The sequence below is a fragment of the Macrobrachium rosenbergii genome, chromosome 23 (assembly GCF_040412425.1).
Source record: "Macrobrachium rosenbergii isolate ZJJX-2024 chromosome 23, ASM4041242v1, whole genome shotgun sequence".
Classification (NCBI taxonomy): domain Eukaryota; kingdom Metazoa; phylum Arthropoda; class Malacostraca; order Decapoda; family Palaemonidae; genus Macrobrachium; species Macrobrachium rosenbergii.
This window is the reverse complement of record NC_089763.1, coordinates 20,373,495-20,400,994: the sequence shown is the minus strand read 5'-3', so window position 1 is coordinate 20,400,994 and position 27,500 is coordinate 20,373,495. Positions and strand designations below refer to the sequence as shown.

Genomic DNA, 27,500 nt, shown 5'->3' with positions numbered 1-27,500 from the left:
TATATATATATATATATATATATATATATTATATATATCTCTAATATATAAAAGTGAATGTTTGTATGTTGGTATTTTTTTTTTTTTTTTTTGTATGTTGGTGGGCTATAGAAATCCGAAACGCTTGACCGATCTAGACAAAATTTGGCACGTGGAAATCATTTGACCCAACTTAGATAATAGGGTAGGTTTCAAACCTGTACCCCCGTCCCCTAATCCTCCTCCCCCAATCCCCCTTTATCCCCCCCTTTGTAACTTATGTGGTAAATAAACTCTACGGGTTAATCATACCCTATTTCATGTACTCAAGACTATAGAAATATATTATTGAAAATGCTTTTCAATCACCACAGTAATACCTGAATAAAAAGAGCAGTCAGCACAGCAGTATTTGGATAAAATGGACAGTCACCACAGTAATATCTGGATAAAAGGGACAGCCATAACAGTAATACCTGGTTAAAGGGGGCAGACAACACAGTAATGACTGGATAAACAGGAAAGTCACCACAGTAATACCTGGATAAAAGGGACAGTCACAACAATAATACCGGGATAAAGAGGACAGACAGAATAGTAATAACTGGATAAAAGGGACTGCCACTACAGTAATACCTGGCTAAACGGGACAGTCACCACAGTAGTAACTGGATAGAAGGGGCAGACAGCACAGTAACACCTGGTTAAAGGGGACAGACAGCATAGTAATACCTGGATAAAAGTGACAGGAACCACGGTAATACCTGGTTAAAGGTGCCAAACAGCACAGTAATACCTGGATAAAAGGGACAGACAGTAATACCTGGTTAAAGGTGTCAGACAGCACAGTAATACGTGGATAAAAGGTACAGTCACTACAGTTATTTCTTGATAAAAGGGACAGCTATCACAGTAATGCCTGGATAAAAGGGACAGGCAGAACAGTAATACCTGTATAAAAGGGACAGTCACCATAGTAATACCTGGGTATAAGGGACAGATGGCACAGTAATACCTGGTTAAATGAGACAGACAGCACAGCAATACCTGGTTAAATGGGACAGACAGCACATTAATACCTAGATAAAAGGGACAGTTACCACAGTAGTACCTGGCTAAAAGGGTCAGGCAGTGCAGTAATACCTGGTTAAAGGTGACAGACAGTACATTATTACCTGGTTAAAGGTGTCAAACACCACAGTACTACCTAGATAAAAAGGACAGTCGCCACAGAAGTACCTAGATAAAAAGGACAGTCACTGCAGTAATACCTGGATAAAAGAGACAACCTTTTCCTGTTTCCTCCCCACACGTAGATTTTCATTTAGAGTTTTCCCAGGCAATGTTGGTTGGTTTAATATATATATATATATATATATATATATATATATATATATATATATATATATATATATATGTATGTATGTATGTATGTATATATATATATATATATATATAAATTAATTATTGTATTACTTTTTCACCTCATAAGCTCTCTTCCCGGATCAGAAGAACGCAAATCTTCATGAGAAGTTTTTCAATAATCCCCCTCAAGGCTAAAGCTCTTAAAAATCGTAGCTTGGATATTAGTCTCCCGTGAGTTTTTATATTATCTCCAACTAATATGGCAGAGGTCTTTGTCTTTAATACAGGGACAGATTTGTTTTTTCGAAGGCTTATATAATTTTTTGGTATGTATCTCCATCGTTGATGACAAAATAAAATTGTATCAGAATAAAGTTGTTGCCAATCTTTTGTCTACTTTGGTAAGTGATCTTTATTATTATTATTATTATTATTATTATTATTATTATTATTATTATTATTATTATTATTATTATTATTATTATTATTATATACCCCAACTCGTATGCAACAAGCCTATAGGGGCCATTGGCTTGAAATTCAAGTTTCCAAAGAATACGGTGTTCACTTGAAATAAGTTACAGAAGATAATGAGCAATACAGAAAAAAGAGATCAGTTATCAGAAAAGAGAAAAGATAAATTACTAAACGAAGGAGGTTGGTGTTCTTTTGCTTTGCTTCCAAAGAATATGGTGCTCATTTGAGATAAGTTACAGAAGATGATAAGCAATACAGAAAGAGGAGATCATTTTCCTGTTCGTCACATTCTCCTCTGTTCCCCCTTCTTTCCTCACTGCAATATTCAGAGAATCTGGCATATTTCCTACAGCAAAAATTCCTGCTTCGAATTCCGAAAGGTGACAGAATGTAGATGAGACTAAAAGGTGAAGGAAGGCAGATGAGACTGAAAGGTGACGGAAGGTAGATGAGACTGAAAGGTGACGAAAGGCAGATGAGACTGAAAGGTGACGGAAGGTAGGTGAGACTGAAAGGTGACAGAATGTAGATGAGACTAAAAGGTGAAGGAAGGCAGATGAGACTGAAAGGTGACGGAAGGTAGATGAGACTGAAAGGTGACGAAAGGCAGATGAGACTGAAAGGTGACGGAAGGTAGATGAGACTGAAAGGTGACGGAAGGCAGATGAGACTGCAAGGTGTCAAAAGGTAGATGAGACTGTAAGGTGACGGAAGATGAATGAGACTGAAAGGTGACGGAAGGCAGATGAGACTGAAAGGTGACTGAAGGTAGATGAGACTGAAAGGTGACGGAAGGTAGGTGAGACTGAAAGGTGACAGAATGTAGATGAGACTAAAAGGTGAAGGAAGGCAGATGAGACTGAAAGGTGACGGAGGGTAGATGAGACTGAAAGGTGACGAAAGGCAGATGAGACTGAAAGGTGACGGAAGGTAGATGAGACTGAAAGGTGACGGAAGGCAGATGAGACTGCAAGGTGTCAAAAGGTAGATGAGACTGTAAGGGTGACGGAAGATGAATGAGACTGAAAGGTGACGGAAGGGCAGATGAGACTGAAAGGTGACTGAAGGCAGATGAGACTGAAAGGTGACGGAAGGTAGGTGAGACTGAAAGTGACAGAATGTAGATGAGACTAAAAAGGTGAAGGAAGGAAGGCAGATGAGACTGAAAGGTGACGGAAGGTAGATGAGACTGAAAGGTGACGGAAGGTAGATGAGACTGAAAGGTGACGGAAGGTAGATGAGACTGAAAGGTGACGGAAGGTAGGTGAGACTGAAAGGTGACAGAATGTAGATGAGACTAAAAGGTGAAGGAAGGCAGATGAGACTGAAAGGTGACGGAGGGTAGATGAGACTGAAAGGTGACGAAAGGCAGATGAGACTGAAAGGTGACGGAAGGTAGATGAGACTGAAAAGGTGACGGAAGGCAGATGAGACTGCAAGGTGTCAAAGGTAGATGAGACTGTAAGGTGACGGAAGATGAATGAGACTGAAGGTGACGGAAGGCAGATGAGACTGAAAGGTGACTGAAGGTAGATGAGACTGAAAGGTGACGGAAGGTAGGTGAGACTGAAAGGTGACAGAATGTAGATGAGACTAAAAGGTGAAGGAAGGCAGATGAGACTGAAAGGTGACGGAAGGTAGATGAGACTGAAAGGTGACGGAAGGTAGATGAGACTGAAAGGTGACGGAAGGTAGATGAGACTGAAAGGTGACGGAAGGTAGGTGAGACTGAAAGGTGACAGAATGTAGATGAGACTAAAAGGTGAAGGAAGGCAGATGAGACTGAAAGGTGACGGAAGGCAGATGAGACTGAAAGGTGACTGAAGGTAGATGAGACTGAAAGGTGACGGAAGGTAGGTGAGACTGAAAGGTGACAGAATGTAGATGAGACTAAAAGGTGACGGAAGGCAGATGAGACTGAAAGGTGACTGAAGGTAGATAAGACTGAAAGGTGACGGAAGGTAGATGAGGCTGAAAGATGACGAAAGATAGATGAGACTGAAAGGTGACGAAAGATAGATGAGACTGAAAGGTGACGAAAGATAGATGAGACTGAAAGGTGACGGAAGATGAATGAGACTGAAAGGTGACGGAATGTAGATGAGACTGAAAGGTGAAGGACGGAACATGCGACTATTTGAAGCTGACAGCAACCAGTCAGAGAGTGAATGCGAAAATGAATTTCTCTGGCATCTGAATATTCATTTTTTCACAGCGCCATCGCTACCCGCGTCCTAAAAGGCAATTGATTCATCTCTCTCTCTCTCTCTCTCTCTCTCTCTCTCTCTCTCTCTCTCTCTCTCTCTCTCTCTCATTTAAAAGAAATTATTTTAATGGTTGTCCTTCTTTCATGTTCAGCTATTTTGGAACTTTCATTTTATTGAGGTGACCACTTGTAATATGTACATCGACATTTATTACCTTTCCGCCATCCAGAAGAGGGATTCATGCATCATCATTAATAATAATAATAATAATAATAATAATAATAATAATAATAATAATAATAATAATAATAACAATGAAGATATATCCAGTCATAAATTCAGTGCTTGTAGTACGACTGGTATGAAGGAAAATTGTAATAACAATAAATAAAAGAAATAAATATAAAAGTTTTAAGATAATTGCAGACTTAAACTAGGAGCGTTATATTACAGAATGAGTGAAAGAGGGAATGAATTTTTGGGGGGATGGCAAAAAGGGCAAGTAACTGATTACCCTTGAGAGAAAGTGTCCTGGCGGCATAAGGCCTGTTCGGTCTAACGCCAAAAAGAAGCCATAAATGACCGGAAAAAATGAATGGTAATTTTGAAGAAGTTAACACAACCTTCAGTCTCCTAAGGGTCCAGCGTTATTTAGCAGTACAAACATTGTTTACTTTCCATCTTATGTTTAAGTTACTGATATGTCAAAATTTTTTGTTGAGTGTATGTTGAATTTACATTGACAAGATTTATAATAAAAGTGACACATTTCAATGGAAGGGTAATACCTTTAAAGGCCCTGATTTATTATTATTATTATTATTATTATTATTATTATTATTATTATTATTATTATTATTATTATTATTATTATTATTATTATTATTTGTTTAATAATAAAAATCCACAATTATATAGTAAATATATTACTATGTAGAATAAACAAAGAGTTTTGAACACTTGAGCTGTGTTCCTCAGTGCAAATTTAATAATAATAATAATAATAATTATTATTATTATTATTATTATTATTAGCGGCAGCAGTATTCTTATGTATAGCAATCAAGATGCCATCTGAAAATACTTTCACTGGCAAATAAGAGTGAAAAGTAATAGCTGAGGCTTCAAGCATTCCTCCGCCTTTCTAATGGCTTAACTTTATCCCCCAGCATCGGTGATAAGATTTCCAACCAACCCTTCGAAGTTGGTTAATTTTGCAGCTTAACTTCCCCAAATGAAGTTAGTCATAAAGATGGCTTTAATTATGTGAGTTTGGCCCGTTAAGACGAGATCATTAGCTCCCGGAAGAGGAGGAGATGAATCTATGAACACAGACACACACACACACATACATATATATATATACATTTTCAATTATTAACAGTCACTGCTACATTTACACTTTGGACCCCGAATCGCGGATGAGCTGCCTTCTGGGTAAAACTTCCAGAAAATATGTGTTAGTGTACGCAATTAACTACAACGTCGAGTTACAAACAGTTAAGTACGTAATGATAAATTCTTGCAGCTTTCAAAAACTCCAGAGTATACATAAAAAATCACTTACACAGACCTAAAAAAAAACATAAATGTAAAAGAACTACTGAGCAGGTGGCAATTCCCAGTAAAAGAGTAAAAAGACAGTCATTTCCTTCATTCAAAAGGAGAAAAGTTAAGATTGCAGAAGACGCCCGGCAAATATTATTCGGACAACGTGAAACACGATAACAACAATGTTGCTGTTGCTGGTCCAACGTTGACCGAAACTTTCTCTCCCAGCTGAGGAAGCATGGAGAGACCCGGAGGAGGAGGAGGAGGAGGAGGAGGAGGAGGAGGAGGAGGAGGAGGAGGAGGAGGAGGAGGCGGAGAAGAAGAAGAAAGATTATGAGGAAGAAGAGGAAGGGGAAGAGGGGAGAAGTACATGGAGGAGGAGCAGGAAGAGGAAGAGGAGGATGAGGATGAGGAGAAGGAAGAGGAGGAGGAGGAGCAGCAGCAGCAGAAGCAGGAGGAGGAGGAGGAGGAGGAGGAGGAGGAGGAGCAGCAGCAGCAGCAGCAGCAGCAGCAGAAGCAGAAGGAGCAGGAGGAGCAGGAGCAGGAGCAGGAGCAGGAGGAGCAGCTGGAGAAGAAGAAGAAGGAGGAGGAGGAGGAGGAGGAGGAGGAGGAGGAGGAGGAGGAGGAGGAGGGGAGGAAGAGGAGGATGAGCAGGAGCAGGAGAAGAAGAAGAAGAAGAAGAAGAAGGAGGAGGAGGAGGAGGAGGAGGAGGAGGAGGAAGATAAAGAGGGAGAAATGGGGTAAAAAGGAAAAAGAGGAATGGAACGTGTAAGCTGAGGAAGGCATAGGAAGACGATGAAGATAGTCCTTTGAATTTCAATGGACGTTGAGAGAGAGAGAGAGAGAGAGAGAGAGAGAGAGAGAGAGAGAGAAAGGAATCGAGGTAGGGGAAACGACAAAGGGATTTTGGAAAACCCCCTGAAGCGGAATTGCTCCAGCGGAAACTTGGGTTGTCTTTGTCATAAGAATGTTTTTGGTGTTGCCTTTCTCCTCAGGGGACTTCGGTGTATTGGCGAGATTTATTTCTTTCTTTTTTCTTTTAAGTTTATCAAGATACTTATAAGGCCTATGTTTTTTGGTTTAAAGGGCATTTTATTCCACGTTATTATATATATATATATATATATATATATATATATATATATATATATATATATATATATATATATATATGTATGTATGTATGTATGTATGTATGTATGTATATATATACTGTATATATAATTACAACTTACTAACTGTGTTTTAAAAAAGCAAAACATGCGCCGAAGACACTCGGCGCAATCGAGTTTTCTGTACAGCCGCTAAAGCATAAAATCAAGGCCACCGAAAATGGAGCTATCTGTCGGTGGTCTCGGTATAATGCTGTATGAGCCGCGACCCATGAAACTTTAACCACGCCCGGTGGTGGCATGTCCTATATCGGTGCCAGAAGCACGATCGAGGCTAACCTTAACCTTAAATAAAATAGAAACTACTAAGGCTAAAGGGCTGCAATTTGGTATGTTTTATGATTGGAGGGTGGATGATCAACATACCAATTTGCAGCCCTCTCACCTCAGTAGTTTTTAAAATCTGAGGGCGGACAGAAAAAGTGCGGACAGAAAAAAGTGCGGACAAAACAAAGTGCGGAGGGACAGACAAAAACCGGCATGATAATTTTCTTTTACAGAAAACTAAAAGCAGTTATTGAATTAAAGGAACGATGGTATAGAATGGTTTGCCCAAGGAGTGTTGATAACAAATTAGGGTTTCGTCGCTGTAGGATGAGAATTCCGGAGCTTAGCAGCGAAGGGAAGGAACAGTCACTGATTCGAGTAATGAAGAATCAAGTGCAAATATTTCTTGTTTCGTTGCACCAGTCCGGTGTATCACCTTTAAGTTTTTTTCAGGATTTACGTGGGAACACGTGAATTAAGAGGGTCTGCTGAAAGTAGGCCGAATATATGCAGCATGTATTTTCAAGAGGACATACGCTTAAAATATAATATATACTTTATGAAGAGAAGTAACGGTTTCTCTTGGGTGTACTAAGAAGGCAGTGTGATCGGAATGATCAACAACAGATGTAATAGTCGATTAAAACAATTCGTGTGTGTTAATCTATGCCATTTACTTATTTGTGTTAAAAGGAAGCTGATTAACTTTTGTCCAGAGAGAGAGAGAGAGAGAGAGAGAGAGAGAGAGAGAGAGAGAGACCAATTATCCCTTAAGAAAGCAGATACCAAGGAGTTTATGGGATATTAACTTACAAAAACCTAAGCTATTCGTTGCTCTACGATTTCAGTTTGGTTGTCATCGCTATCATCGTAAGATTCCCAAGATCATCTGTCATTGTCAGGCATCCAGTGCATGACTTCTCATTACTGAAATAAGACTTTAAAAGCGACTTTTGCCCCTGGACATAAGAATAGAATAGAATATAGAATTTAGGCCACAGGCCAAGCACTGGGACCTGTGAGGAAATTCATCGCTGAAACAAACGAATATTGACAGTAAAAAGGTTTGAAAGGTGTAACAGGAGGGAAACCTCGCAGTCGCACTTTGAATCAACTTTTTGGAGAGGGGGGAAAATAAGATGGAAGGGAGAGATTATGAATGGAGGTACAGCAAAAGGAATGAAAGGAGTTGAAGCTAGAGGACGAAGGGACGCCGCTAAGAACCTTCAGTAATGCCTAAAGTGCACCGCATGAGGTGAACTGACGGCACTAACCCCCGGCTACGGGCACCTGAACATAAGGAAGGAAGACTTACGAGCGTTAAGGAACTGAACAAGGAATGGCTCGAACGAATGATAAACAAACAAACGTCTCTGCTTACATTCTCTTCTTCTTGCAGGACTGAGGAAACGTTATAAGAGCTTCGGTGTATCCTGACACTCACAGAGAATGGAAGAAGATGAAGTAAACAACACATAACAAAAGAACGTCGTGTGACGTAATCCACTTCCTCTGGCAAAGACCGCTCACCAAAGAAAACAAAAGACTTGCGACCGCTCTATCCATGGCTTCCCTTTGATATGCATTTTTTTCTTTTTCATCTTCATCGTCCCATACCAAGGGTATTCATCGAAGGGGGGAGTACTAGTAGTAGCAGCAGGGGTTTGCCTCTGGTACGGCTCTGAACACATCCCACGAGACTGCATAAGCCTACGTCGACCCAAAAAAACCTTCGTCCCCGTTTCCCTCAGACGAAAAAAAGAATGATAATAATAAAAAAAAAAAAAAAAAGCAGCGCCCTCCGCCATATTGGGTGGAGACGTTATGAAATCTCGTGGAGGACCAATATCCACAATACGATTTCCAAGAGGTTTTCTCCTTGAGGGGGAATTATTAGAAAACTTCCGCTAAACATTTGCGTCCCATTGATCTGCGGAGAGTTCACAGTGTGAGAAAGATTATTACAAAGGAGTTATGGTTCTTGGTGTATTCCTGTTGGCTTTATTTACTTTTATCTTTCATGGATTTGAATGTTAAGTGATAAAACCTGTTTTGCATTACTAAAGTTGTTTTCCAGTACTAGAGGCCCGTCTAACGAAAGCGTGCAACACCTACAGAGTTGCAGAATCCGTATAGAATTACTAATGAACTGATCCAAGTCAATGGTTTGTTAATTAGGGCCATTGCAGTGTGGATAACCATTCCTAAAACGCAATTAGCAGATCTGAATTAATCAGAATTTATGATTTTGAATTATAGAGATATAAATGACCTCATTCTCCACCGACGTTAACAGCAGGCAACTGTGACTTAGAAACGAACATCCCATAAATCGTTAAGCTAAAGCAATGATATTCACTATTCATTTCACTTCATTAAATTAAACCTCCATATGAGCAGATATATAGGAATTCGAATAAATCCTTTGCTTCCCGGCAAATTCGTCACAAATAAGCTACAACAGGCGTAAAAAAATCTTCATTTCTCCCTATTTATGTGTTATCTACGTCTAACATTTATTTTAAGATAAGTGAAAATTAAGCAAAAAATTAAAAACAAAATGGAACTAAATTTCATATCCAAATCTCGTAACTGTAATCCTGAACAGAAAACAAGAATAAAAGGGTTATACGGGTATCCAATTCGGGTTTCTTTGCGTCTTTTATTCACTCCAACCTACCTCAAATCTAACCATAAATAAAAATGATTACAACAAAAACAATAAAAAAGGTAAAAAAAGAGAAAAGAAATAGACTTCTATTTGAGGCTAATTAGTTTCCTAAATTTCAAGGTTAAACAGATCTCCACTTCGGGTTTTGGCGTCGGTCATTCATTCCAACCTACCTCCAATCTAAACAAAAACAAAAACATTTACAAAAAACAATAAAAAGAAGAAAAGACAGACTTCTATTCGAGGCTAATTCGTTTGCTAAATTTCAAGGATAAACAGATCTCCACTTCGGGTTTCTTCTCGTCTGTCATTCATTCCAACCTGGCTCAAACCTAAACAAAAACAATTACAAAAACAACAATAAAAATGGAAGAACGAATTGACTTCTATTCGAGGCTAATTCGTTTCCTAAATATCAAGGTTAAACAGACCTCCACTTCAAATTTAAACAAAAACAATGACAAAAACAACAATAAAAATGGAAGAACGAATTGACTTCTATTCGAGGCTAATTCGTCTCCTGAATATCAAGGTTAAACAGACCTCCATTTCGGGTTTCTGTGCATCTTTCATTCATCCCAACCCACCTCATATCTAAACAGAAACAAAAACAATTACAACATACAACAACATACAACAATAAAAACAACGAAAATGAAAGAACAAAATTATATTTCGCTTTGAGGTTAATTCGTTTCCTAAATTTCCCCAGCCAGCCCATCTCTAAGACCTGCTCCTTAACCCCGGAGTAATCTCCACGTATATTCCGACCAGGACCCCTAAATTTGGCAAACAGATTTACGTTGAGAACGCAATTGCATTACGGACTCGTGGGATGACTGGGCCGTGGCCTTCCCCCCGCCCCCCCACCAGCCCCACCTCCAGAGACACGGCAATTAAGTGCCCTTAACTCTGTTTACTTGTGATGGGAATTAAGATGGGCTGTTTATGTCCATTCCTGTTGTGCTAATTTCCCAGGTCATTTAAACTAATGCAGTTGGTTGAAACGGATGACTGGGTGTGAGGATGGACTTGAATGTTTGTATGTGCATATATATATATATATATATATATATATATATATATATATATATATATATATATATATATGTATATATATATATATGTGTGTGTATGTATATATATATATATATATATATATATATATATATATATATATATATATATATATATATATATATATATATATATATATATATGCATACATATATGTATGTATGTATGTATTCATATATGTGCATACATGTATATATGTGTATGTGTGTGTGCGCATCCTCAAAAATAAGACGCTCTCTCTGTCAAGGTCTCAAAAGTCGTTCACAAAAAAACTTTAATATTTACTGCATGAATTCAAATACAACACAACAAATATGGATATGGGATATTATATCATCTTGTCACAGAAGTATGTTCAAAAAGAGGCCTATTGAGATGACTGGAAAGAAAGAAAAAGAGAGAAAGAGAAAAAGGTGAAAACGGCTCAGAGAAGAAAGAAAGGAGAAAACGAAGAAAACCGTAACTACAGCCTCCCATTTACTCAACTTTAATAATGATTGATGACGCTAATTAGAGACAGAGGCGGCAGCAGCGGTATAAGGGCGAGTGTAATTGCCAATTAGGGCTATTTTATATCTGGAAGAGCGGATACAAGCTCTCGGGAATGACGTCGGGGAAAGAGCCCGTGATAGGACTTGCCTCTCTCTCTCTCTCTCTCTCTCTCTCTCTCTCTCTGTAGAGATATCGAGAGCCAGAAGAAATGGATCTGGAGATGCTGACGATGTTCCAGGATTACTGGAAAGAAATTGTTCCTGCAATGTAAGATATAGGCCGATATGCGAAATTTTGTCTGATAGGACTTGCCTCTCTCTCTCTCTCTCTCTCTCTCTCTCTCTCTCTCTCTCTCTCTCTCGACAGCGATATCGAGAGCCGGAAGAAACGGATCTGGAGATGGAGACGATGTTCCAGGATTACTGGAAAGATATTGTTCCTGCAACGAAAGGAATAGGCCGATATGCGAAATTTTGTCTGATAGGACTTGCCTCTCTCTCTTCTCTCTCTCTCGGTTGAGATACCGAGAGTCAGAAGAAATGGATCTGGAGATGTTGAGTATGTTCCAGGATTACTGGAAAGGGATTGTTCCTGGAATGAGGGAGTAGGCCAATATGCGAATTTTTGTCTGATAGGATTTGCTTGCTCACCCCCCCCCCTCTCTCTCTCTCTCTCTCTCTCTCTCGGTTGAGATATCGAGAGCCAGAAGAAATGGATCTGGAGATGTTGACGATGTTCCAGGATTACTGGAAAGGGATTGATCCTGGAATGAGGGAATAGGTTTATATGCGAATTTTTGGCTGATAGGATTTGCCTGCTCACCCCCCACCCTCTCTCTCTCTCTCTCTCTCTCTCTCTCTCTCTCTCTCTCTCTCTCTCTCTCTCGGTAGCGATATCGAGAGCCAGAAGAAACGGATCTGGATCTGGAGAAGATGTTCCAGGATTACTGGAAAGAGATTGTTCCTGGAATGAAGGAATAGGCCAACATGCGAATTTTTGTTTGATATGACTTGCCTGCCTCTCTCTCTCTCTCTCTCTCTCTCTCTCTCTCTCTCTCTCTCTCTCTCTCTGTACCGATATCGAGGGCCGGAAGAAACGGATCTGGAGAAGGAGACGAAATTCCATGATTGCTGGAAAGGGATTGTTCCTGGAATGAAGAAATAGGCCTATATGCGAATTTTTGTCTGATAGGACTTGCCTCTCTCTCTCTCTCTCTCTCTCTCTCTCTCTCTCTCTCTCTCTCTCTCTGTAGCGATATCGAGAGCCGGAAGAAACGGATCTGGAGATGGAGACGATGTTTCAGCATTACTGGAAAGGGATTGTTCCTGGAATGAAGGAATGTGCCGACATACGTATTTTTGTCTAAATCGGTTCAACCAAGAATTCATCTCTAGAGCTTGATCTAGATTAGGTATCCAGATCATAGTAACAATCTCTGGATAATATTTGGTCTCTAGGAAAATTCTCAATTAAGCTCCGACTTTGGAAGTAGAGGTCTGTTTAAACTTTGATTTAACTAGAAATTGAATTTTGATCGACCGATCTAAGTCTATAAACTCTCGTTACAAGAAGGTTTAGCTTGCAAAAGTTTGAAGTTACAAACAATTGCAATATCAAAAAATATATCGCTTTACTCTTCTTTTCATACATAAAATGATTCTCTCTTGCAATACTCAACAAATCACTTTAGTTTTTGTTTATGTTATCGGGTCTTGAATAAATGGAAATAATGAATTACCCGTCCCATTCATTTATACTTGTTGTTCCATTATTCACGGTTTCAGTTCAGTAAATGGATGAGAGTGCCTTTTAAAGGTCAGAGTCATAGTTTTGATTATTTAATTACTATCTGAGTTTTGATGTTTATTATTAGTAATTATTTCAAATTCACCTGTAAAAACTATTAACAATAAACTTCTCGGGGATACGAACCGCCGACCTTCAAAAAGTATTGTTAGATTCAGCGTTGGCTTCATATCTGCTGTCCAAATTCTCAAGAAAGAGGTTATTGTTATGGACTAGTGTCAATCGTATGTAATTGCCAAATAGTGCTATTATCCAGTTAACTAATCACTAAGCAACCGTCTCAGAACAGAACGCCTTTATGATGTGTGAAAACCATAAGAAAGAGAATGATAGGGAAATAAAAATAAAAGCAATAAACACATATAATAAGAAAACATGATCAAAGATCGTTGATTCAGAAAAGAGTCTGACCCCTTAAATGACAGTTCATCCGATTTTCTTATGTTAAAGTTGAATGCATTTTACCCAACAAACAACGTTTACACTTTTGCTGACAAATTCATTTACGCATCCTTGCTTTGTCTTTCCGCTTAACTGGACCGAATAATAAAAAAAAATTGATAATGATTTTTTTATATTTTTTCATCTTGGATATTCGCATTTCGTAACGAAAATTCGGATGTTATTCAGCATTCTATGCAAGGTATAATTATCTTCGTTGTGTTATATTCCTCTTGCATTCCTGGTCTCCCTTAGATTTTGATGTAATTTATCATCATTTCATATTTACCAGGGAACAAGCCAGACTTAATCTTCTTAACCTAAGCTACAAACTACCAGTATCCTTTATTTCTTGCTTTCTTTAATTCTTTGATCCGATTTGTTTTAACAATGTTTGCTGGGGTAGCAACCTAAACTAGTCTTCATCCCCTAATTCTATATACAGACATAAATCAACGTGTTACAAGAATAAGTACTGAGTAAATGTATTATTATTATTATTATTATTATTATTATTATTATTATTATTATTATTATTATTATTATTATTTTAGTAGATGAAACCTATTCACATGCAACAAGAGCACCAAAGGGGTCACTGAGTTGAATTTCAAGCTTCCAGAGAATGTTGGTTTCAACCTCCCACCGCAGTTCCCACACTGCAGCAGTAACTGATCATGATACAGAGCCAGTGATTTTTTTTATCGCCCTGGGGGAGACGCGAACCCGCGACATCTGAGTGGCATTCCACGACACTAACCAGCGGACCTGATAGTTTGAATTCAGTGTCACCTGAAGCTCTGAAATCTTTATCTTAGAGTTCCTTTGATAATTATAATTTTTAGAACTTAACACCCCAGAACTTGACAGATTTGATGTACATTGCAAACTCATAAAAGTATACATGTTAAATACAAACGCTCGCAACTAGGAAAAAATTTTAGAAATATCGGAAGGTGGTAAGAAGACTTTAGGTATATAAACAGTCAAAAATTTACTCTTAACTTCGATACCTAGGAAACTTTAGATACGAGAGAGAGAGAGAGAGAGAGAGAGAGAGAGAGAGAGAGAGAGAGAGAGGACTACTTATCAGTTACTTATCTCACAGTTTACACCAGCCTTTAGTGTATCCGGTTATCAGGCTGGCTAGAGACAGGAATCATTTTCATAATCAATAACATGGCAACAGAGATTTCAACCGATAAATTTTTCACTCTTGAAGATCAGTAATAGCTGAATTTGTCAAGTTTAATTCTCTTTTTATTTAACTGAATATTGTAGAAGTGAACTGCAGAAAACACTAAAAAAAAAAATCCATCGCTTTAATTTATCGATATGCGTTCATTCATTTACTGAAGAAAAGGAATAATAAAGAAAAGAAATGTATCTAAAATGGAGGTAGGAGGAAAATATTCATCGAATTTCATACTGCTTTTCCAACGGATTTCGCATCATGAAAAGAACGCAAAGAACAAAAATAAACTAACAAGCTAGTCAAAGAAAATTACTGAAGGAAAGGAAAAGTAAAGGAAAGAAATGTATCTAAAGTGGAGGGAAATGGAAAAAATTAATCTAAATTTATACTGCTTTTTCCAATGAATTTTGCAGCGAGAAAAGAGTGCAAAGAACAGAAATAAACTCATCAGCTAATCAACAAAAATTAACTGAAGGAAGGTAAAATAAAGAAAAGAAATGCATCTAAAAAATTAATCTAAATTCATACTACTTTTTCCAATGAATTTTACAGCAATAAAAAAAGGACAAAGAACAAAAATGAACTTACCAGCTAATCAAAGAAAATAATCGAAATTCATACTACTTTTTCCCAACGAATTTCACAGCAGGAAAAAGAGTACAAAAAAAAAAAAAACACAAATGAACTTGTTAGCAAGTCAAGAAATATCACAGCTATATCTAATCAATTTCAGTTCGTTCGAATATTAGTAGAAACGTGTAAACTCCCTCAAGTCACCTGAAACGGAATAATTAATCGAAATTCATGTTACTTTTTCCAACGAAATTTACAGCGGGAAAAGAGTACAAAAAACCGAAAATAAAGTTGTCAGGTAATCAAGAAAAACCACAACTTTATCCAGCCAATTTAAGGTCATTAGCATATTAGTAGAAATGTAGAAATTTCCTCGAGTCACCTGAAAGAGGAAAAATTATTTGAAATGCCTGCTACTTTTTCAAATTAATTTCACAGAAGGAAAAGAGTACAAAAAAAATAAATAAACTCATCAGCTGATTAAGACAAATCACAGCTATATCTAGTCAATTTAAGGTCATTCGCATATCAGTAGAAATATATAAATATCCTCAAGTTTCCAGAAAAGGAAAAATCAATCGAAATTCATACTACTTTTTCCAACGAATTTTACAGCAAGAAGAGTAAAAAAAAAAAACTTATCAGCTAATCAAGAAAAATCACAGCTATTTCCAGCCAATTTAAGGTCAATCATGCATCAGGAAAATTATGTAAATTTCCTTCTGCCATTACAGCAATTTCCAGTCAATTTAAGCCCATTCGCATATTAAGAGAAATGTGTAAATTTCCCCCAAATTATCTGACGGAGAGGCAAGACAACATTCTCAACTGAAAATTCATCGAAATTCATGCTGCTTTTCCAAATTTCACCTCAGGAAAAGAGTAAAAGAAGCATAAATAAACTTATTAACTAATCAAGAAAAATCACAGCTACTTCCAGGCAATTTCAGTTCATTCGTGCATTAGGAGAAATGTGAAAATTCCCTCAGGTTATCTGAAAGGAAAAAAAATTATTCTTTTTAAATTCGAATTTTATAAATCAAAAAAAAACTTATTAGATAATCAAGAAAAATCACAGCTATTTCCAGTCAATTTAAGGTCATTCGCAAATCAGGAGAAATATGTAACTTTCCCCAAATTATCTGACGGAAAGGTAAGACAACATTCTCAATTGGATCACACTCGGAGCTTTGCATGTGACAGATGGAGTCTTACCTCTGTACTACACCGCTTCCACTGGTCTATCGCTTTAAGGACTTTGGAGAAATCAGGATTAAAAATGATGTTTGAATGGCTGAATTTCTCTTGGAGAAGGATGATGACAAAATGATGTTCTTAAAGATATATTAAGAAAAATATTGTACAAGACGTTCTGAATTACAGATGAAATATGCATACAAGTACAATACACACGCACACACACACACACTGCACACGCACACACATTAATATTGACACACACACACACATATATATATATATATATATATATATATATATATATATATATATATATATATATATATATATATATATATATATATATATATACATATATATGATCTGTATGCTGTATATGTATATACATATATATATATTATATACAGATATATATATATATATACATATATATATATATATATATATGTATATATATATATATATATATATATATATATATATATATATATATATATATAACAGTGTGTTTGTATGAGGAACAACCTTGAGAAATTCTGACCAAGAATACTATTAAATTACAATTTGGTAATAAAATGAAATGGTTTCCGTTCAATGCCGAACCAATTGTAACTTTCCTCATCTTTCCATCACCCTTTTTCCCCATCACTTTTTCTCTCCATTTTTCCCTTTCGCTCTCCCAAAAGAGGTCATGTCAAGGTTCGCTTTAGCACATCATTCAGTAATTCCACCTCTCGTAAACTCCGTGTTATTGCCTCCAACCAGAACCATAAATACGACGTTTACCGCCAACTGGTAATATGACTTTACCTCTGGGTCCATATTCCACCAGATGGAATGACGAATTGCGCGGGGCACTTGCCTGCCCTAAAATGACGAATTTCCAGCCAATGGCTCCTTAGAATTATGGGGGTGTTTGCGGCGGAAGAATATGTCAATAAACACGCGCCTTCCGGAGAGGCCCGAGTCGACGTCCATTCGCTCCCACTGCCTCAACAAGACTGGAGTGGTGGTTTTCGAGAGGTCGGCCTCGGACTGGAAGAATTCTCCTCCGCTTGAGGACGGTTGGGTTGGCTGGCTGAAAGAGAAAGAGAAAGAGAGAGATAAAGAGAGAGGGAGAGAGCACTCTCGGAAGCGGATGGAGAAAATATAAAAGGCGAGAATGAGAACTGAAAAACACACACACACACACTCACACACACACATCGATTAAAAGCTCCGCGGAAAGGAAGGCAAAGGAGAAGACGCTTAAGACTTTTTTTCTTTTTTTTTTCATCTTTCCATAAAACACTGGGTTCATCATTTCCATCGTTTCGAATTCGCTGACGTCGCATTCCCTTCCCCCTACCCCTTCCCCCTCCCCGGGCTCTATCTTATTCTCTACTTTATCGATTGCGCCTTTTCTTTATCTTATTCCTTTCTTTCCGCTGTGATTGCCTAAGCATAACTTGGTCAATATATCGAATTCCTGGTCTCCCTCCTTACCTCTATCAGTCTCGGAGGATAAACGATGCTACTGGAATCCTGGAATCGTTGGAGAAAATTCCTGGTTATTCCATCAACCTCATGGGGCGCTGGAATGGATGTGGGTTCATTTTTTTGAAGTGGTTTTTCTCTATGGATTTTTTGGTGGGAGTTTTTTTTTTTTTGTACTACGAGACGTTCAAGGACATATAGTTATTCCCTATGAGTCAAGGCGGGCTGTTTGTGAAAGCTTCTATTTGCTTTTAGGTTTGCACAAACATAAACAAACACACGCAGATCCTATGAAAGTTTCTCTCTCTCTCTCTCTCTCTTGGCTTAAGGTACATTAATCATATAACTCTCAGTTATGTTTTATCTTCTTCTTCTTCTTTTAACGTGCTTTTTCCCAGTTTTTGTATGGGGAAAGCACGATGCCTTCTTTTGAAAGACTTTGATTTGGCTTTGTAAAACTAACTAAAAACTAAAATGAACACACCCATATATATGCTATATATATAATATATATATATAAATATATATACTGTATATATACATATGCAAATATATAAATAATATATATATGTAAATATATGCATACATATGTATATATATATGTAGATATACACACACACACACACACACACACACACATATATATATATATATATATATATATATATATATATATATATATATATATATATATATATATATATTTATATATTACACATATTTATATATATACACATTTATATAGTTTACAGTAAACACGAAATCTTTCCACAACAATTACAGATATTATTAGATTAATAAACGTTTTTGTGTCATCATAAAGTCTGTGTTAACTCTGTATTGTAATGTGTCTCACCTCATAGAGAGAGAGAGAGAGAGAGAGAGAGAGAGAGAGAGAGAGAGAGAGAGAGAGAGACAGAGAGAAATGAATGAAAACCGCCAAAGAACTTTCGTAATCACATTAATTACGGGTGGAAATTAATTCTTTTGTATCCTGAATGGATTTTATAATGTCTTTCTTCATCATTTAATCAGTTTCGGTTACTTTTTTCTGGATTTAAAGGGAAAAAGACAAAGATTCCTAAATGATAGAGAATTTGGGAATGGAGAATCGTAGCAGAGGGGTTTATTTTCATTCTTGTTTTCGCGTTTTTCAACCACTCTTGAACTCTGACGAAGAATGATGGTGGTAGAGGAAATTTGTATGATTCCGTGTTTGAACCTGCAAACACAACACACACACATATATATACACACACACACACACACATATATATGTATATATATATATATATATATATATATATATATATATATATATATATATATATATATATATATATACATACTTATATATAGTCATTAAGCTACTAATGTTTAATATCCAATTCACAAAACTCAGGGGATCGAGACCCGGCAGTACCGATCCATTTATCACTTATAATTCCCCTTCAGTGATAAATTCCCATAGAGTGGGATATTAAACGAAGTAGCTTAAGTTATATATTCACAGTAATATAATAAAAATTCATTAATATATACATTGTATAAGATACTAATGATTATATATAAATCACAGTAATATAATAAAAAATTCATAATATATATACTCTGTATGTGTGTGTGTGTTCTTCAGTGGGTTCCCGTATATCGTCCTACGAGAATAAAACACTTTTGGCTCATTATCCTACTAAAAAAATGCGTATGTTGACTAAAGCAGAGAATTGAGGTACCTGGTGGTTGTTTGTCTGTGGTGTGTCACATCCATAGCAGAGAAGGTCATGAGGCCTGCAACCTCATCCCAAAAATACTTGGTAAGTGGGGGAGAGGCATATTATAAGATAAAAACAACAGATAAAGTCGTTATAGATAAAGATGACATAATTATAAATAACAATATAAACAATAACATTATTTTCCCTTTGCTTATTTATTTCTTAATCATCATCAATAACATCAGGATAATAATCTTCAGAAGTCTTTTCTAAACTGACGGTAAATCTCCGCATCCGATATCATTGAAGTTTCTGCCTTGTCCGTGATTGGCTGATGTGGTTGGATTATAAACCTTTGGTTGGCTGGTGAGCGGCATGAACTTCAGTCACTCATGGTTATCAAAAATGATGTCGGCTGCGGATATTTACCGCCAGCTCAAATAAAACGGAATATAAAAGAAGTAACATGAGATCTGAGAGATGAATATTCCAGTTCCAAATCTGGGAATGTCAGTAATTATATGCAAGTTTACGAAATCATTTATTTGAAAGGCTTTATCAAAGTACTGTTTTGATATTCTAATAATATTTTTGCCTTTGCAATTTTTTTTAAACACTAACTTTTACTTTTACAAGAGGACGTAAATCGAAATAGACTTTTGTACAAGGGAGAAAAAATTAAAGCTTTAAAATGATGAAAAGTGATAAGATAACAAGCAGCCAGTAAAAATATATTCAAGTGTTTCTGCTGACAAGAATATGATATGTCAATAGTCCTTTGTATAGCAACGGACCTAATTATTCATAACTCAAGATTTGATTAAAAGGAGATAAGCTAACTGGTGAGCACTGGTAGTACCACTGACCGAGTTGCCAATTACTCCTTTTTCGAGACAAAACCCAGAAGGTAAGACTTAAACGAAGAAGGTTTACAAAAACGGAGACGAAAATAGGCTGCATAATTCAAAAAGAACTGGCGTTAATTACCACGAGTTTCTCGAGACCGCTTAAATGTCTTTGGTTGTTTTGCTCGGGGGTATGTGTGTGTGTGTGTTGTGTGTTTGTGTGTGCGCTTAGTAGGCTAGGGGAGAGAGAGAGAGAGAGAGATGTACGTAATGTTCGATAGACTGACACTCAAGTAGATATGTGTAAAAATTATCATATGGAACAAACAAACATACAGAGAGAGAGAGAGAGAGAGAGAGAGAGAGAGAGAGAGAGAGAGAGAGAGCGAGCAGATACTAAACGGCCGGAGAGAAACCTTGAATACGGATTGAGTTCGCCTCACAAAAGGAGAAAAATTTATCCTTTGACAGAGAGAGAGAGAGAGAGAGAGAGAGAGAGAGAGAGAGAGAGAGAGAGAGAGAGAGAGATTTCACATGTTGAGTTTCACCTGTTTTACAACCAGAGCTGAAATAAAACTTATCCTTTGACAGAGAGAGAGAGAGAGAGAGAGAGAGAGAGAGAGAGAGAGAGAGAGTTTTAGAGAGAATGAGCAACAGAGAGAGAGAGAGAATATAAACTTGTCACATTTTGAGTTTCCCAAAATTTTATATAACCAGAGCAAACAATAGCACTTCATTTCCTGCCTTTTCTCTATAAAACTTATATAAAAAGTTTTAAGTTGAATGTTACCCAACATTTAAACCTGTGTCAACAGCAACTTGTCAGGTTTTGATTCTGTGTATAATATATATATATATATATATATATATATATATATATATATATATATATATATATATATATATATATATATATATATATATATATATATATATATATATATATACATACTAGTATATATATATGTATATATATATGTATAGATAAATAGATATATATAGATACGTGTCTACGAGTGCTCATGCGTTTACCTAAAGTTATAATCCTTAAACATCGTGAAATATGGACTTCGTCTTTTGTTTGAAGAGCTTTAACTGTGTGTGTGTGTGAGAGAGAGAGAGAGAGAGAGAGAGAGAGAAAAGCTAACCTAGACATCGAATATGAGCAGCAAAAACGATTAAAAACAAAAACACGCGAATGTAGTCTAGCAAGAAAAATGGGGTCCATCCTCCACATCAATTCAAATTGCTGACACCGAGTTCTCCCCATCTCCTCCATTCCTTCCATCTTTCCCCAACTGATTAGACCAATCATCATCATCCTCCTCCTCCTCTTCTCTTTCCCTCCCCGATGCCAATGCGGCCGTGGAAATTGTCCTAATTATCTCCCATTCCCGTTCTTGTCGTTTTAATCGGAGGCCGTTTTCGGAAATGCGTTCATTCCGCGAGAGATCGTCCCGTAAAGGATTGGATCCGATTCTTGCCGCCAGTTCGATGCTCTTTTGTCGTTACTTCGATGGTTTTAGCGATGGCGATTGCTGGTAGGGAGAGTTAAATGATCGCGTTCGAATGCAGCATTCGAGTTTGATATGAATATATTTTTTTAACAAACTGAAAAAAATAATCTGAAAGAGATTAGGTAAATCCAAAATCATTCGTTTTCCCTCTTATTCACAAGGTATCTTTCTCGCGAGGATTTCGTTCGAATGCAGCATTCCAGTTTTATACGAATATTCTTTTTTGAACAAATTGAAGAATTAATCTTATAGAGATTAAGTCAACCCAAGATCATTCTTTTTCCCCTCCTACTCACCCATGTATCTTTCTCGCAACCTACATTTCTTTTAAAATTTTCTATCTTCTGCATCATTTTACTTTAACCCCAAACCTCTGAATCTTCAGATCTCTCTCTTCCAGTCTGTGTATCTGTCTGTGTGTCTGTCTGTCACATTCAGCTCATGTGCCACTACCCGGGGAGAGGAAGGGAACAGGGGGACGGGGGTCGGGGGGGTGAGGAGGAGGCTAGGTGAGGCCATGGGCTGATCTAATTTCCTGTCATTTTTGGGAGCAAAGGACTTTCTTACATTCGGGGTCTTCAACTTTCGTCTCCTTTTCATTTTCGTCTTTAGTCTCAGCTTGTATCTTCACATAACGTATTATTATTGTGCTTATTAGTATTTAGATGTTATTTGATTTGCTCATAATCCAGCGCAAAGGATTATGTATGAAAATAATTTTTCTCTGTTCGAATGAAAGGTATCTGTTTTTCCCCTCTGTAAATTTTACATCACGATACCATTAAGTAACATCAAATGCCGTGTTTCTATCATATCGAAAACTCTGATATACATATGTGTTGCGGGGTTGAGACTCTCCAGAAATTAAGGTAGGAATCGTTTATCTCTCTGTTACAATAGACGATAAATCCATTGTTTCACATTTTAAGGAAAATAGTAAATAGTCACATTATATTATTAGGCCAAAATCAACAGCTTAGCTGATGCCTCGATAGCTTTTGTTGTGTTTAACTCTTATTACGATTCTATTAGACAGTTCATGTGTTATCATGATCATTATAGCTGTGGTTTTTTTATAACAACCATCACCTCCACATCTGTTATGAAATTCATAATCACGAAATAGAGAGATAAAAAGAGTTTTCAGTCTGTTCTTGTTCCTTCATTTCCACTCGATGGGAATAGAGGCTTCAAGCCTCTTGAATCCCAGTTGAGATATTGGGGTCTATGGCTCGAGAGAGGTGATGAATAATAATAATTATTATAATTATTATTTCTAATTCAGGTATATGTAACTGCAAACCTGAATAATTACTAGCTATCATTTCATTTCTTTTCCCCCTTACTGGATATCTCTCGCTTTCTTTAATTTATTTCTTTCATCAATTTCTTTCAGTTCTTCCTAACCTACAGGTAGCTCAGCTTTTACCCATAATGATGTTATTTACCCTCTCCTTATTCTTTTCTTCCTTGTTATTCATTTCCTCTTCTCCTTCTCCATCTCATTGTTCCTGGAAGGATGAGGGTTCTGTCATGTTGCATGATCAAGAATTATCTTCAGGAAAGGATATTGGTTTATGATGAGAAATGATCTTTATAACAGTAAATATTCTAAGGAATAGCACGAAATTTACTAAAAAAAGAAGATGATAGAAAGAACTGAGGATAAATATGTGAAATAGCACAGAAGAAAAAACTGAAAGTAGAGAATGATGTTTATAAAGGAAAACAATTTCCAGGGGACGGATTATCTCAGAAAAGCAATTAATGATAAGAATAGAAAAGAATTTGAGTAAATTACCTTCATATAAATAATGTAATCTATAATGCCAAGAAAATAAAATAACTCAAAAAAGAGAAACTATAGGAAAACAAGAAAAGTTCAGAAGATGAAATCGTTTATGGAGATAAAATTATCTCCAGAAGAACTAAAAAGATTCAAGAAAATAAAGCAACTTCAAGAAGAGCCAGTATGTCCAGAGTCACAAGAAATGCTGAGAAAAATAATATCAGAAGGGATACATAATATCGAAAAAAAATAATTTCGATAAATCCTAGTTCTTCCAATTATTAATCCATCAAATCCCTGCTTAAATATTAAAAAATTAAAATGTCCAACGTCATCCCATTTACATGCATATGTGTCTTAAGGAAGCAAAGCCCTTTGTAACATTTGCTTTCTCCTCGTTTCAGTGAGAAATGATCTCGATGGGGAAAAAATCGACTATATACTTTTTTTTTTATCTTTCTCTATTACAACCACCTCATCAAATTATTCCGCATCTCTGGACGTGGGGTATGGGCAGGGTGGCTGGATCTATTGCCTGCCTTGCCCCACCTCTCTCTCTCTCTCTCTCTTTCTCTCTCTCTCCCCCCCCCTCTCTCTCTTTCTCTGTGATCCTCATCAACCTCCAATGGGTTCTACGTTTTATGATATGTATTGAAGTAGAGATGAAAATCTCTCTCTCTCTCTCTCTCTCTCTCTCTCTCTCTCTCTGATCCTCATCAACCTCCAATGGGTTCTACGTTTCATTTATATCTTTTGAAGTAGAGATGACGAAATCTCTCTCTCTCTTCTTCTCTCTTCTTCTTCTCTCTCTCTCTCTCTCTCTCTCATTAACTTCTACCGGTTCTGTGTTGTACGGTAAGGTTTTTATTACGGAGGAAAACCAAGATATATCTTTAAGCATTTTTTTTAAGGAAAGGACACAGTATTGGTCAAATACTAACTGAATATTTTAAGGGTAATGTTTCCTTTAGAAGTACAAATGGTGAAAGTGCTATCAGAATTCTTAGTTTTCACCTCCGTAAATTTTGAGTTCCTGTTTAGTGCTGAGAGAGAGAGAGAGAGAGAGAGAGAGAGAGAGAGAGAGAGAGAGAGAGAGAGAGAGAGAGAGAGAAACTCATTATTTGCAACCTGTCAGGTTAACATGATCTTTTAATGATGTAATAAGGATTGTATAATCGTGCCTCTCATATTTACTTGTTATGTTCTCCACCTATTTTCTTTTTCCAGTCAGGTCTGGGCTACCTTCGGGCACTGGGTTGCCTGTTCTATCACCTAGTTTTAAAAACGGGAAAGCGTTAGGACTGAATTTCAACGTGTAATGCTAGAGGACATAAAAGACATTCCGTTTGAGTAATTACCCCAGTTCCACAGATACCATCTGGGAATTGGGAACGCGAGAGTGAACTGAATTTCAATTCCCAAGAGTTCGAAATTTACTTAAACGCTTTTTTCCATGCTTGTGTCAATTGATTCTAATTAATTAGTCTATTTCTAAGAAACAAAAGAACACTAGCGGCCATGACCCATACTGTCCAGCAACTTACATGAAAGCATTTTATTCACTTCGGCAAAGATTCATCTCAGCACTAAAGAACAGTATTCGTTTGATGTCACTTATTATTTGCTGTCTGCGTCATGAGCTTTCCCTTTTCACTGTTTGAGCTATATTTGGGTTTTTCTGTTCAACTTCATTGTCCTAGTCTTATCAAAAAGGATTAATATTTTTTTTAGACCTCTTTCCTGTATTCATGACCTTGTATTTTCTGAATTCAGTGAGTTTTCTCCTTTGTTTCGTAATTTGAAATGACACTAACTTAGGTAGTTTTCGAAATAACATATTTTAGGTATATATATATATATATATATATATATATATATATATATATATATATATATATATATATATATATATATATATATATATATACATATACATATATATATATATATATGTATGTATACATATATATACACACATATATAGATAGATAGATAGATAGATAGATAGATAGATAGATACAAAAAACCAAATCAAGTAGAAGCCCACCAACAAAATCGACAGGCAAGCGTCAGGGCGTCGAGCAACAATGTCAAAATTATGCCCACAAGAAACTTTCTCCCCCAAAACTTCTCGGGAAGAAGAAGAAGAAGAAGAAGAAGAAGAAGAAGAAGAAGAAGAAGAAGAAGAAGAAGAAGAAGAAGAAGAAGTTTTCCGGGACTCTTCGTGACGAGAATTCCGAAGGTGTAAACGCGCTTCAGGGGCTTTTAGGAATACCGGAAAACCTTTCAAGATAATAATGCGCTTTTGACACGAGACTTTGCGTCGCTAGGGAGAGTGAGGAGAAATTTGCACGAAAGGCTTACGGAATAAGAGTGGAAGCGTTACTGTGAGTGAGTGCCTTACACGTTTGCCTATGCTTTCACGTGGTGTATGTAAGTATCTATATATATACTGTATGTATATATATATATATATATATATATATATATATATATATATATATATATATATATATATATATATAGATTATTTTAATCATTCATACCCAAATGTATTTTTTATACTTACTAATATCAAGCCAAGTTACAGTATGTTTGTAAATTATTTTGTGTGTTTGTTTGTGCACTATAGAAATCGGAACCGCTTGACCGATCTAGACAAAATTTGGCACGTGGCCATCATTTGACACAACTTAGATAATAGGGTAGGTTTCAAACCTGTACCCACTTCCCTTTCCCCTTCCCCTTCCCCCTTCCCCTTCCTTTTCCCTAAAATGAGATTGGTGTTGCCCGTTCACTTAGTGACTACAATGTGGTAAATAAACTCTACGGGTTTCTCACACCTCATTTCATTTACTCGATTCCATATAGAAATATATTGTTGAAAATGCTTTTCTTTTTTTGTGATTAATTATTTTGTATCAAGGGTTGAGTTTCGGTTAAGTGGGAATTTGTTTAGGTTTAGCAGGGGGTGTGTTCAGGTTTAGTGGGGGTGCGCTTAGGATTGGGGGAGGGCTGGTTCAGCTAGGTGGGGGTGTTTAGGTTTTAGTGTGGGTTAAATGGGACAGTCACCAGAGTAATATCCGGACAAAATGGACAGTCACCACAGTAATACCACATGGATAAAAGGTGCAGTCAGCACAGTAATACCTGGACAAATGGGACAGTCACCATAGTCATTTCTGGATAGAAATGACAGTCACCACAGTAATACTTGGATAAATGGGGCAGTCACTACAGTAATACCTGGTTAAAAGGGACAGTCACCACAGTAATAATTGGATAAAATCGACAGTCAGCGCAGTAATTCCTGGATAAAAGGGACAGACAGCACAGTAATTCCTGGATGAAAGGAACAGTCAACACAGTAATTCCTGGATAAAAGGGACAGACAGCACAGTAATTCCTGGATAAAAGGGACAGTCACCATAGTAAATTCTGGATAGAATGGACAGTCACGACAGTAATAATTGGATAAAAGGGACGGTCAGCACAGTAATTCCTGGATAAAAGGAATAGACAGCACAGTCATTCCTGGATAAAAGGAACAGTCAGCACAGTAATTCCTGGATAAAAGGAATAGACAGCACAGTACTTCCTGGATAAAACGAATAGACAGCACAGTAATTCCTGGATAAAAGGGACAGTCAGCACAGTAATTCCTGGATAATAGGAATAGACAGCA

General features: G+C 36.8%; 1 pseudogene; it reads right to left on the bottom strand.

Annotated features, from left to right (window-relative positions):
• Nucleotides 1-17,969, bottom strand: part of LOC136851352 (uncharacterized) — a 66,855-nt pseudogene extending 48,886 nt beyond the window's left edge.
• Between the last annotated feature and the right edge of the window lie 9,531 nt (nucleotides 17,970-27,500).